The following is a 13731-nucleotide window of genomic DNA, read 5'->3' as shown; positions in this document are numbered from 1 at the left end:
TTTATTTCAAGTAACTTTTTTTTTAATAATGTGAGGGCTATTAATTTACATATGACCATTTTCCCCTAAATTTATCATTTCTTCTTTCACTGAACTACCAGTAGTTTCCTTAACCACATAGCACTTCCTTACTAGTGAAATAAATGGGTTTTATGTTTTCTGATGGAATAGCTAGCATCCATAAAAAAGGCAAGGAAGGAATGTCTGTCTACCTTTCCTTTGGGGCTTTCTCTCCTTTCTCTCCTTCTGGAGACTACTGTTAGGAGGAGTCTTATGGCAAGAAGAAAACTTCAGAGGAGTATAGAGGTCTTCCAAATCTTATTAAAACAGGGACTTTGGCAATCAGTTGTACTCCTCAACACCATATCCTGGGAAATTCCCTGGTTGCTGCCTCCTCTACTTTCAAGCTAAATCCATCAATTCACCCTCCTCTTTATCTCTTTCCCAATCCTGCATTTATTTAGTATAGCCTACATGCCCAGCATGAGTTTTTTCCCCCTCCCCTTCATCTCTTAAAACTACTTTCCATTTTCTCTTAAATACGTGATTTTTAAAAATGTGTTGTTATCTGGATGTCTTCTTTGCAGAAATGTCTCTTCATGTCTTCTGCCCATTTCTTGATTGGATTATTTGTTCTTTGGGTGTTGAGTTTGCTAAGTTCTTTATAGATTTTGGACACTAGCCCTTTATCTGATATGTCATTTGCAAATATCTTCTCCCATTCTGTCAGTTGTCTTTTGGTTTTGTTAACTGTTTCCTTTGCTGTGCAAAAGCTTTTGATCTTGATGAAATCCCAATAGTTCATTTTTGCCCTTGCTTCCCTTGCTTTTGGCGATGTTCCTAGGAAGATGTTGCTGCGGCTGAGGTCGAAGAGGTTGTTGCCTGTGTTCTCCTCAAGGATTTTGATGGATTCCTTTCTCACATTGAGATCCTTCATCCATTTTGAGTCTATTTTCGTGTGTGGTGTAAGGAAATGATCCAATTTCATTTTTTTTTTTGCATGTGGCTGTCCAATTTTCCCAACACCATTTATTGAAGAGGCTGTCTTTTTTCCATTGGACATTCTTTCCTGCTTTGTCGAAGATGAGTTGACCATAGAGTTGAGGGTCTATTTCTGGGCTCTCTATTCTGTTCCATTGATCTATGTGTCTGTTTTTGTGCCAGTACCATGCTGTCTTGATGATGACAGCTTTGTAATAGAGCTTGAAGTCCGGAATTGTGATGCCACCAACTTTGGCTTTCTTTTTCAATATCCCTTTGGCTATTCGAGGTCTTTTCTGGTTCCATATAAATTTTAGGATTATTTGTTCCATTTCTTTGAAAAAAATGGATGGTACTTTGATAGGAATTGCATTAAATGTGTAGACATCCAGATGGCCAACAGACACATGAAAAAGTGCTCCACATCACTCGGCATCAGGGAAATACAAATCAAAACCACAATGAGATATCACCTCACACCAGTCAGAATGGCTAAAATGAACAAGTCAGGAAATGACAGATCCTGGCGAGGATGCGGAGAAAGGGGAACCCTTCTACACTGTTGGTGGGAATGCAAGCTGGTGCAACCACTCTGGAAAACAGCATGGAGGTTCCTCAAAATGTTGAAAATAGAACTACCCTATGACCCAGCAATTGCACTGCTGGGTATTTACCCTAAAGATACAAACGTAGTGATCCGAACGGGCACGTGCACCCGAATGTTTATAGCAACAATGTCTACAATAGCCAAACTATGGAAAGAACCTAGATGTCCATCAACAGACGAATGGATAAAGAAGATGTGGTATATATACACAATGGAATACTATGCGGCCATCAAAAGAAATGAAATCTTGCCATTTGTGACGACGTGGATGGAACTAGAGGGTATCATGCTTAGCGAAATAAGTCAATCGGAGAAAGACAACTATCATATGATCTCCCTGACATGAGGGAGAGGAGATGCAACATGGGGGGTTAAGGGGGTAGGAGAAGAGTAAATGAAACTAGATGGAATTGGGAGGGAGACAAACCATAAGTGACTCTTTTTTTTTTTTTTAAGATTTTATTTATTTATTTGACAGAGAGAGATCACAAGCAGGCAGAGAGGCAGGCAGAGAGAGAGGAGGAAGCAGGCTCCCCGCTGAGCGGAGAGCCCGATGCGGGGCTCGATCCCAGGACCCTGAGATCACGACCTGAGCCGAAGGCAGCGCCCAACCCACTGAGCCACCCAGGCGCCCCAAACCATAAGTGACTCTTAATCTCACAAAACAAACTGAGGGTTGATGGGGGGAGGGGGTTGGGAGGGGGGTGGGATTATGGACACTGGGAGGGTATGTGCTATGGTGAGTGCTGTGAAGTGTGTAAACCTGGTGATTCACAGACCTGTACCCCTGGGGATAAAAATATATTATATGTTTATAAAAAATAAAATTAATAATAATAAAAAAATATTTAAAAAATGTGTTGTTATATTAAGACTGTATTTTATTCAGAGCAGTTTTAGGTTGCCCCAAATTGAGAAAAATGTACAGAGGTTTCCCATACAATCCCTGCCCCACACATGTACAGCCTCTCCCATTATCAATATCCCTCACATGTGGCACATTTGTTATAACTGGTGAACTACATTGATACATCATAATCACCCAAAGCTCTTAGTTTACATTTTGATTCACTCTTGGTGTTGTATATGTTAGCTACGGATTTGAGTCAGTGTATAATACCATGTATCCATTATTATGATATGAAACAGAGCATTTTCACTGCCCTAAAATCCTCTCTATTCCTCCTAAATGATATGAATATATATGATATATTGATATATCAGATATGAATATATATGATATGAAACAGAGCATTTTCACTGCCCTAATATCCTCCACCTATTCATCCTTCTCTTCCCTCTGCCCACCTGCAACCCCTCATCTTTTTTATTGTCTCCATTGTATTTGCCTTTTCCAGAATTTCAGAGTTGGAATCATGCAGTATATAGGCTTTTCAGATGGTCTTTTTTCACTTGTTATATGATTCTAAGGTTTCTCCATGTTTTTTCATGTCTCATAGCTCATTTCTTTTCAGCACTTTGTAATATTCCATTGTTAGATATAATAGTTTATTTATCCATTCACCTAATGAGGACATCCTCATTACTTCCAAGTTTTGGTAGTTATTAATAAAGCTGTTATACAGATCCATGTGCAGGCTTTTGTGTGGACACAGTAACTTTTCAAATCTTGCAGGTGAATGCCAGGGGGTGTGATTGCTGGATCACATAGTTAAGAGTAAACCTCCAAGCCATCTTCCCAAGTAGCTGCACTTTGCATTGTCACTAGCAATGAATTAGAGTTCATGTTGCTCCATGTTCTCACCAGTATTTGGTGTTCAGTGTTCTGCATTTTGGTCATCTAATAGGTTTGTAGTGGTATTTCATTTTAATTTTCATTTCCTTGATGACTTGATATGGATCATCTTTCATATGCTCACTTGTCATCTGTATATCTTTTTAAGGGAGTATATGTTAAGGCCTTTGGCCCATTTTTTAATGAGGTTGTCTGTTGAATTACTGTTGAGTGTTCTTTGTGTGTTTTGGGTAATAGACTTTTATCAGATGGTTTTTAAAAACATTTGCTCCCAGTCTACAGCTTTGTTTTCTTGTTCTCTTGACATGATCTCTCACAGAGAAGAAGTTTATTAAGTTCAATGATGTACAGTTTATCAGTTATGTTTTTCATGGATTAAGCCACATCTAAAAAGTTATCAACATACCCAAGGTAAACTAACTTTTCTCTTATGTTATCCTATACTTAGATATGTGATGTGTTTGAGTTAATTTTTGTGAAGGGTGGGTGTAAGGTCTGTGTCTAGACTCTCTCTCTCTCTCTCTCTTTTTTTTTTTTTTTTTGCATATGGATGTCCAGTTGTTCCAGTGCCATTTGTTGAAGAGATGATCTTTGCTCCATAGAAATGCCTTTGCTCCTTTATAAAAAATCAATCAACTATATTATGTGGGTATCCTTCTGTGCTCTCTATTTTATTCCAATGATCAATTTCCTGTTTTTTTTTTCCCACTAATTTCATGCTTCTTTAGGTTCTGCAGATTATAGAAAGCCTTGAAGTCAGGTAGTGTCATTCTTTAACTTTGTTCTTCAGTATGTTGTTGGCTATTCTGAGTCTTTGACTCCCCATATGAACTTTAGAACATATGAATTAGAATTTCGTCCATATCCACAAAATTACTTGCTGAGATTTTTGACTGGGGTTGAATTGAAACTATAGATCACGACAGGAAGAGTGAACATACCGACAATATGGAGTCTTCCTGTACAAAACATAAACCATCTCCGCATTTATTTACTTTTACTTTTATATTGTTCACCAGCGCTTTATAGTTTTCCTCATATAGATCTTATACAAATTTTGTTAGATTTATAACTACTTCATTTTTTGAGTGCAAATGTAAATGGCATTTTGTTTTTATTTTCAAATTATACTCATTCAACTACCTGTTCTAACTGGTAGTTAAACTGTTGTTTAACTACTATTACTATGTACCTACTTGCTGATAGATAGGAAAGTAATTGCCTTTTGTATAGTAATGTCTACTCTCCAACATTATTATAATCATTTTTTAGTTTTAGGAATTTTTTGCCAATTATTTCAGATTTTTTACCAGATTACCATGTCATCTATAAAAATAATCTCATTTTTTCCTTTCTAATCTGTATATCCTGTATTTCCTTTTCCTGTCTTACTGAATTAGCTAGAACTTCCAGAATAAGATTTTAAAAGAAAGGTGAAAGGAGACATCCTTACCTTGTTCTGACCTTAGTGGTACATTTTTGAATTTTTCATTAAGTATGATGTTAGCTGCAGTGTATTTTTTTTTAAGATTTTATTTATTTATTTGTCAGAGAGAGAGAGAGAGAGTACATGCAGGTAGAGTGGCAGGCAGAGGCAGAGGGAGAAGCAGGCTCCCTGCTGAGCAGAGAGCCCGATGTGGGACTCCATCCCAGGACCCTGGGATCATGACCTGAGCCAAAGGCAGCCGCTTAACTGACTGAGCCACCCAGGCATCCCAGCTGCAGTGTTTTTGTAGATACTCCTTACTAAGCTGAGGATGTTTGGCTCTATTTCTAGTTTACCGAGAGTTTTTTGTTGTTGTTATTGTTGTTTTGTTTTGTTTTTTAAATAAATGGTGGTTGAATTTTAGCAAATACTTCTTCTACATCTATTGATATGATCATGTGATTTTGCTTTATTGGCTCACTGATGGATTGAATTAGTTGGCTTTTGACTTTGTAAACTTGCCTTGCATACCTGGGATAAATCCCACTTGGTTATGGTATATAATTATTTATATAACATTGTTAGATCCAACTTGCTAATATTTTGTTGAGGTGTCTTGATCAAAAGAGATATTGGTCTGTAGTTCTCTTGTAGTAACTTTGTTCGGTTTTGTTATAGGTGATGCTGGTCACAAAGAATGATTTAGGAAGTATTCCCTAATGATTTAGGAAGTATTCCCTTTACTTCCATCCTCCAAAAACATTGTATAGAATTGATATGACTTGTTCCTTAAGTTTATTTTAAAGATTTTATTTATTTATTTGAGACACAGAGAGCACAAGCAGAGGAAGCAGCAGGCGGAGGAAGAGGGAGAAACAGGCTCCCTGCTGAGCAGGGAGCCCAGTGTAGGCCTTGATCCCAGGACCCTGGGATCATGACTTGAGTTGCAGGCTGACATTTAACCTACTGAGTCACACAGGTGCCCCATTCCTTGAGTTTTTGGTGTAATTCATCAGTGAAACCATGCAGGCCTGGTGTGTCGATTTTAGAAGGTTGTTAAATATTAATTCAATTTCTTCAATAGATACAGGGCTATTCAGATCATCTATTTTTCTTGTGCAAGTTTTGGCAAATCATATATCTTTAAAGGGATTGGCCAAAGGAGCCTGTGTGGCTGAGTTGGTTAATTTTCTGCCTCCGGCTCAGATCATGATCCTGGAGTCCCAAGACCAAGTCCTACATGAGGCTCTCTGCTGGGGGGAGGGGGGGGTCTGTTTCTCCCTCTGACCCTCTCCCCTGTCATGATCGCTCTCTTTCTCAAATAAATAAATAAAATCTTTAAAAAAATAAAGACATTGTCTCATTCATCTAGGTTGCCAAATTTCTAGATGTAGTATTGTTCATAGTATCCTTTTATTATACTTTCAATGTCTATGGGGTCTATAGTAATGTCCCTTCTTTCTTTCTGATATTTACAATTTGTGTGCTTCCTTTTTCTTTTAGCCTGGCTAAAGACTTATCAATTTATTTTATTTTTCAAAGAAACAGTTTTTGGGTTTGTTAATTTAATCTACTGATTTCCTGTTTTAAATTCCATTGATTTCTGTTCTAATTATTAGCATTTCTTTTCTTCTGCTTACTTTGGATTTACCTTGCTGTTCTCTTTCTAGTTTTATAATATGGGGATTCAGATTATTTTAGATTTTTTCTGCTTTTTTTATATATACAGTGCTATAAATTTCCCTATAAATACTGCTATAGCTGCATCCCATAAGCTAAATAAGTAAAGCTGATAAATTCTTTATTCATTTTCATTTAGAAAAAAAAAAACTTTTTAAATTTTGCTTGAGATTTCTTCTTTGAGCTATATATTAAAGGGACACTTGGCTGATATTGCAGGTTCACTTCCAGATCACTGCAATAAAGCAAATCTCACAACAAAGTGAGTCAAATGAAGTATTTAGTTTCCCAGTGCATATAAAAGCTGTGTTTATACCATATTATAGTCTATTAAGTGTGCAACAACAGTAGGTCTAAAAAAATGTACATACCTTAATTAAAAAATAATTTTTTGCTAAAAAGTGCTAACCATCTGAGCATTCAATGAGTCATAATCACTGATAACAGATCATCATAACAAATATAATAATAATGAAAAAGTTTAAAATACTGTAAAAATTATGAAAATTGGATAGAGAGACATGTAGTAAGCAAATGGTATTGGAAAAATAACACCCATAGACTTGCTTGATGGAGAGTCATCACACACCTTCATTTTGTAAAAAAAAAAATGCATTGTCTATGAAGTTCAATAAAATAAAGCAGAATAAAATGATGTATGTCTACATTTAGAAGTGTGCTAGTTAGTCTCCACATTTTGTGGGATTTTCCTGTTATCTATTATTGATTTCTATTTTAATTCCATTTTGATCTGAGAGTAGATGTGGTAGGATTTCTTTTCTTTTAAATATTAAATTTGTGTTTTATGGACAAAAATGTAGTTGATACTGGTCAATGTGAAGCTTGAAAAGAATGTTTATAATGATGCTGTAGGATTTAGTCTATAGATGTCAATTACAATCAGCTGATTAATGGGACTGTGATCAACATGCCCTTACTGATATTCTAGGTGCTGGATCCATTTCTGAGAGTGGGTTTTGGAAGTCTCCAGCTATAATAGTGGATTCATCTATTTTTCTTTGTAGTCCTATTAGTTTTTGCCTCCCACAGTTTGATGCTCTCTTGTTAGACATATACACATTAAGAATTGTTATGTCTTGGGGCGCCTGGGTGGCTCAGTGGGTTAAAGCCTCTGCCTTCGGCTCAGGTCATGATCTCAAGGTCCTGGGATCGAGCCCCGCATCAGGCTCTCTGCTCAGCTGGGAGCCTGCTTCCTCCTCTCTCTCTGCCTGCTTCTCTGCCTACTTGTGATCTCTGTCTGTCAAATAAATAAATAAAATCTTTAAAAAAAAAAAAGAATTGTTATGTCTTCTTGGGGAATTGACCTCTCTGCAATTACATAATGTCGTTCTTTAACTGTAATAAATTTATATTTGAAATCTGCTGTCTGAAATTAATGTAGCTATTTCTGCTTTCTTTTGCTATGTATTAGCATAGTATATTTTCTCCATCCACTTACTTTTAATTTGTATGCCTCTTTATATTTAAAATATTTTTCTTATCGATGTAATGCAATTGGGTTCTGGTTTTTTTTTATTATTCATTCTAAGAATCTTTACCATTTAAATGGTGCATTTAGACTATTGTTTTGCAGTGATTATTGATATATTTGGGCTCATATCTACCATACTGGTTATTGTTTTTTATTTGATGCTCTTATATTGTTTCTATTCTTATCTTCCTCTCTTTTTCTCCCTTTTATGGTTTTAAATAAGCATTTTATAGAATCCCATTTTTTCTCATTTCTTAGAATATAGCACACATTTTTTGTGCTTGCCCGAGGATTGCAATAAATAATTTACAGTTAATTTAAGTCCACTTTCAAATGACAGTATACCACTTCACCAGTAGTGTAAGTACCCTATTATAAAATAAACCTAATTCTTTCTTCTTGTTCTTTGAATCATTGCTGTCATTCTTTTCACTTATAAAGAAGCATATAGAGCATATATGGTATATGCATAAGCATACACACTGGAATACATTATTGGTGTTATTATTTTGAAAAATATATCTGTTGAATCAATTAAGCATAAGAAAAAAGTTTTTATTTTATTCCCACTCATTCCTTTTTTGATGCTCTTCCTTTATGTAGATCTGGGTTTCTGACCTATATTATTTTCTTTGTCTCTAAAAAAATTTTTTTTTGTTCAGATTCTGAATTATCTTTCCATAATTAAGTTAATTTAGGTACACTGGCTTGTATTTCATAGAAAAGAATCTATCTTTAGGTTACATATAGGAATGGATATAATTTGCAAATGTTACAAAGATAGTTCCAAATCTCAGCTAACCTTTCCCACAAATTGCAAATACTCACTTACTCTTCAATGAAAATAAAGACCAAAAACAAATGTTTAGGCCTATCACTGTTTGAGATTCTGGTAGCTAAGTAATCCCTGAAAGAGCAGTAAGCCATGATTATTGGAAAGCTCAGAACATTAGCCAGCCTAACTGCAAAACATTTAACAGAGGGCCACAAATTTTGTTTTCCTAAGAAGAGCTAGAATTTATAGGTATCATTTGGTAATGCATTGAAATGGCATTACCTAGTATGAGTGTTGCACAGAAACTCCAGGTCACCTCTTCCTGAACTATTATTTTGCATAAGCGTCCACTATCATAGCATGGCCCTGCTCTCCAGCTCTATAGGCAATCACTAAGGAATACCAGCCTCTTTCCTTCTGTAATCTGTTGGCATGTCCATGACCATCCTGCAGCCAGTGGCTCCAAATAGGTATTTCAGGGATAGCCATATACCCCAATGGTTAAACTTCTTTAAAGTAGGCAATCCAATCTTGTTTTTTCTAACCATGTATTTTTGTGCAAACACATTAGAATCCATGGCTTTCAAATTAGCCAAAATCTGACCTGAGAAAACTTGCTGAAATTCAAAAGCATCAATATCAGTTAATTCTGCCTTCTCTAGAACGTCTGGGATAGCATATGTTGTTTGAATAAAAGTTGATCTTTTGGATCCTGAGATACTTAAACAAAATCCCTAAAAAATGACCTCCATTTATAACCCATGGCCAGAGCTTTTTCATCTGCCATAATCAACACTGCTGATTCACCATCGGTCAGGAAAAAAGAATTTGCAGCTGTCGTTATACCACAGGGCTTGATGAATACAGGTTTTTGTTTGGCCATCTGCTCCAGGCAGAAAGGATGAGCGTAATTATCTTCGGTAACTGTATCTTTTCTTGGTACTTTTTAGGATACAACATGGGAAAGGAGTCCTTCACCCTGTGTCCTTAGGGTCAGGCTGTGGAAATAAAGTACATACTCAGAAAAAGCCAAGGCAGTGACCAGTTGGTATGCAGAGTGCCCATCGTCTCACCAGAGGGTGCTCAAATGCTGAGAAATTCAATCTGAATTTAGAGGTTAAAGACAGTGACTGACCCAGAGTCTTGGCCTTACTGGGATCAAGAATCATTTTACTCACCTTGCTTGAATGATGAATAGAGATGTCCAACATTAACTGTACACCACCTCCCACTAGCCAGAAACAATCAAGCCAACACCTATGGCCTTGGCTTGGCTGACAGAGATGCAAGCTAGTATGAGCAGGATTCTTGTCAGAGAAGGCAGCTCCAAGGGCAGCCTTTCTACCACATTGCTTGTTTTCACTTCTTGTATAATTGTGCCAAAGATGATATAATCAACAACTTGGTTTGGAACACCGGTATAATGCATCAAACCCAAAAGTGCTCTTCTAGCCTAATCATGCAGCATCACTTCTTTATATGAAGTGCCTGGTAGCAAAGGAGTGCAAACAAAATCCACCACCACGATATTCTTTATACATATTGGGGTTTGATTAAAGTCGTCTTGGATGTGGATGCCTGGGGCAGCTCATAGCTGGGAGGAACAGCTCAGAGTTCCTGAAAAAAATGTTAGTTTTGTTCGTTTGTTTGTTTGTTTTTTATGTAGGAATATTTTTAAATGTGTAAGTCAAGATGGAAGTAATCTTGCAATCCTCTCACCTTAGTTTCCACCATCCAGGCTCCTGCCAGGGTAAACGTCCAGAGCCCAGTGACAGGACTCAAAAGGACCAAGAGCCTGTTGGCTTAAAAAGGACACCTTCCTCCGGCCAGAGTCTTCTAGGGTTCCGGGTCCTTGGGGTCTGCCCTTTGACTGCCTGTCTAAAAACTTCAGCATCCCTCCACAGGCTTCCTTCCTTCCATTGGAGGAAAGAGTCCTTTAGGTCGCGTTACCCGGAAATGAGGAGCAGGATGAAGAGGCCCGCGACCACTTGGCATCAGGGGTTTTAGTCAGGAAGTGCTCCAGAGCCTGGCTGTACTGTGCTGGCAGGACAGAAACCCTCTGTGGGCAGCCTCAACTTGAGGTGTTTGCATTTCCGTGCTCGTTGGGTGCAACTGGTCAACCTCTTCAGTGTCTCAAGGATGCTCCTCTGCTCAGGAGAGGCCTGCTGAGGGCACCCCAGAGTCCTGAGCAGAACGCCTGTGGAGACCCAGGAGGCCCCCAAACCATGCCCCTGTGTAAATAACTGTTTAACGTTTCTTACCAGACAAATTTCCTGGCAACAACTGCTGTCAGTTTTTGTTCGTGTGAGCAAATGTTTATTTCTCCTTCACCTTTGAAGGTTAATTCCATAGGGTACAGAATTCTAGCTTGGTGGGTGTTTTTTTTTGTTTGTTTGTTTGTTTTGTTTTGTTTTTTCTCCTTTAAACATTTAAAAATTTCACTCTATTCTGTTCTTGCATGGTTTTTGAGAGGTTGGATGTAATTTTTATCTTTGTTCCCCTTTAGGTGAGGTGCTTTTTTGTTTCCTAGGACATCATTCAGGATTTTTTTCTTTACCTTTGATCTTCTGTAGTTTGAAAATGATATGCCTGGGTATAGGTGTTTTGTTTGTCTGTTTTTGTTTTTGTTTTTGTTTTTGGCATTTATCCTAATTAATTTTCTCTGAGATTTGTGGATCTGTGGGTTGGTGTCCGACATTAATATGGGGAGATTCTCAGTCATTCCTGTTTCTTCTTTTCCTTTTTTTTCCTAAAGTTTTAGTTAGCAAGTTTCCTGGAGTATTTAAAAATGGTTCCTGCCTCCCTCTATTCCCCCCAAAGAAGACCCAGATAATTTTTCTCTGGTGTTTACTGTGAAAACCTGATAGAATTCACTGAAGTGAACCTTGACAGAGTTGTGGAGGCCCTTCTGATGACTGGGTTCCCTGGGAGCTTTTAACTCTCAGACTTGTGCACATCGAGTCTCCAGCAATTCTTCAGTAATAGTTCCAGTTTCCTATCTCTCCCTTCCCACTGAGGTTCTTATGGTAGTTTCATCTCAGTATCCTGAGATTCCTTGTGTTCTGTCTGGGGGCAGTAGTTTACCCTGTGCCCTCCCCTCTTTTAGGGATTGAGGAACAGTTGATTTTTCAGTTTGTTTATCCTTTTAGCTCATAGAACAGCATGACAACTTTTAAGATCGTTATTTACAGAACAAGAAACTGGACCTAAATATGTCAGTTTAACATATAATCACTTGCTCATGATTTAATACCTATATAACAAGATCTGCATCCCTTCCTTGCGAGAGATATTGTGGCACTGCACCAATATTTCATAAGCCAGAAGTCTAAAGTCATTCTGGACACTTAGTCCTCCTATTTCCTGTCTCATAAGAGAACAGAAAGCACTAGGAGAAACTGGTTTTTAGAGATTTTCTTTCTCTGCTTCCAGCTGTGAAACAATGACCTTTACCCTTTTCTCCATTTTTATGGTCTGCTTAGAAACTGAGTATATAAATATCTCTTGTTCCCAGAAGCTCACTGGTGAATAGCTTAACATGTGTGTGTGTGTGTGTGTGTGTGTGTGTGTGTGTGTGTGTGTGTGTGTATGGAGTGGAGAGGGGCATAGAGCAGGAAGGTTAAGTTATTCTTGTATGATAAATCTTTACATTTGTATTATAAATCTTTACACTTGATTCCCAGCTCTCAACCCCTTGCTACTCCTAAAATTATGGATCAGATTAATAACAATTCTTTTCATCTCTTGTCTTTAAATAGCTTATAAGTATACTTTTTAAATAATGAAAGGTTGAACTGCTTTTTCATTGGAGGCTAGACAAAGGAGAGAAGAGATAAATTCTGAGCACATTTGTTTAGTTAAACTTAATGATTCTGTGATCTTACAAAGGTCAAACCCTATAGTCTCCATGAAACAATGCCTCAAAATATTATAACCAAGCCTGTCCTAGTCTGCTATTTTGTTGTCTCCAAATGTACTAAAAAGTAGTTAGGATCAGGTACCAATTACTGAAGAAAGTTTGTTAAAGAATAGGTAAATAATTTAGTCTACTTACAAAAATGTCATGATGGTGGTGAATAAGTATAACATCACTATATATAGCTAGAACAATCATTTAATTTTTAATTATTTCTTGTTTTCTTTGTGAAAGTTTAATTTTTAACACAATTTTATTTGCATATCTTTTTGTCTCTTCTAGAGAAATTAAACATTAGTGTTTCTGCCTTATTGATTTGCAAAAAGTAGTCCTAGCCAATAGCTCTGCACACTCACCAGTGTCCTGTCTATTATTTGCTGGACTTCAGGGATCATTTTATGTATTTATCACCCTGTAGTGTTATTCAGCAAAATGCTATGACAATATTTGTATAGCATACCGAGACCTAAAGAACCCTATGTGGTGTTTTTCACTCTGATTGATTTGGGGTATATAATGGCTCTTCAATGGATAAAAAACAAGAAAGTAATTTTGCTTAACCAAATAGCTTAGTGATCACTATATTTCTTTATAGGAAAAGAAAGGAGGTCCAGGGGATTTTTCAGTGATATCTATTCACTTAATCCCCTACCAAATAAGCTTCTAAAAATTAAGGAACTGATTATTCCCCCTCCTAGTACACACATTTTATTTAAACACATGTCAATAACTTACTCTAACCGAAAAAAACAATGTGAACCTAAGTATAGAAAGATGTATATATATGTGATCCTTGTCTAGATGCATACGATCATAATTTAGAAAATAGAAATGATACTGCATATTGAAGTTATACATTATAACTTCACTGAGCTAAATATCAGAAACATTTTCATATTTTCATTAAAATGCCTTCTACCATACAGTGTTACTATGAAGCTGTTTTAAAATTTATTAAGCTAAACTATTGTTAAACTATATGCTATTTCTAAATTCTCATAATCACAACAGTGTTTCAGTGAATGTCATTTTATATAATTTTATTACTAACTTCTTAGGAATAAAGTTATGGAAGAGAGATTTTTGCCAGTGAGTCAT

General features: G+C 36.8%; 1 pseudogene; it reads right to left on the bottom strand.

The window, feature by feature from the left end:
* Positions 1–9226: 9226 nt before the first annotated feature.
* On the bottom strand, positions 9227–10202 carry LOC125094302 (trifunctional enzyme subunit beta, mitochondrial-like; annotated as a pseudogene).
* Between the last annotated feature and the right edge of the window lie 3529 nt (positions 10203–13731).

This window comes from Lutra lutra, chromosome 2 (genome assembly GCF_902655055.1).
Source record: "Lutra lutra chromosome 2, mLutLut1.2, whole genome shotgun sequence".
Taxonomy (NCBI): Eukaryota; Metazoa; Chordata; class Mammalia; order Carnivora; family Mustelidae; genus Lutra; species Lutra lutra.
Note: the sequence above shows the minus strand (reverse complement) of the source record. Positions and strands in the feature narration are given on the sequence as shown.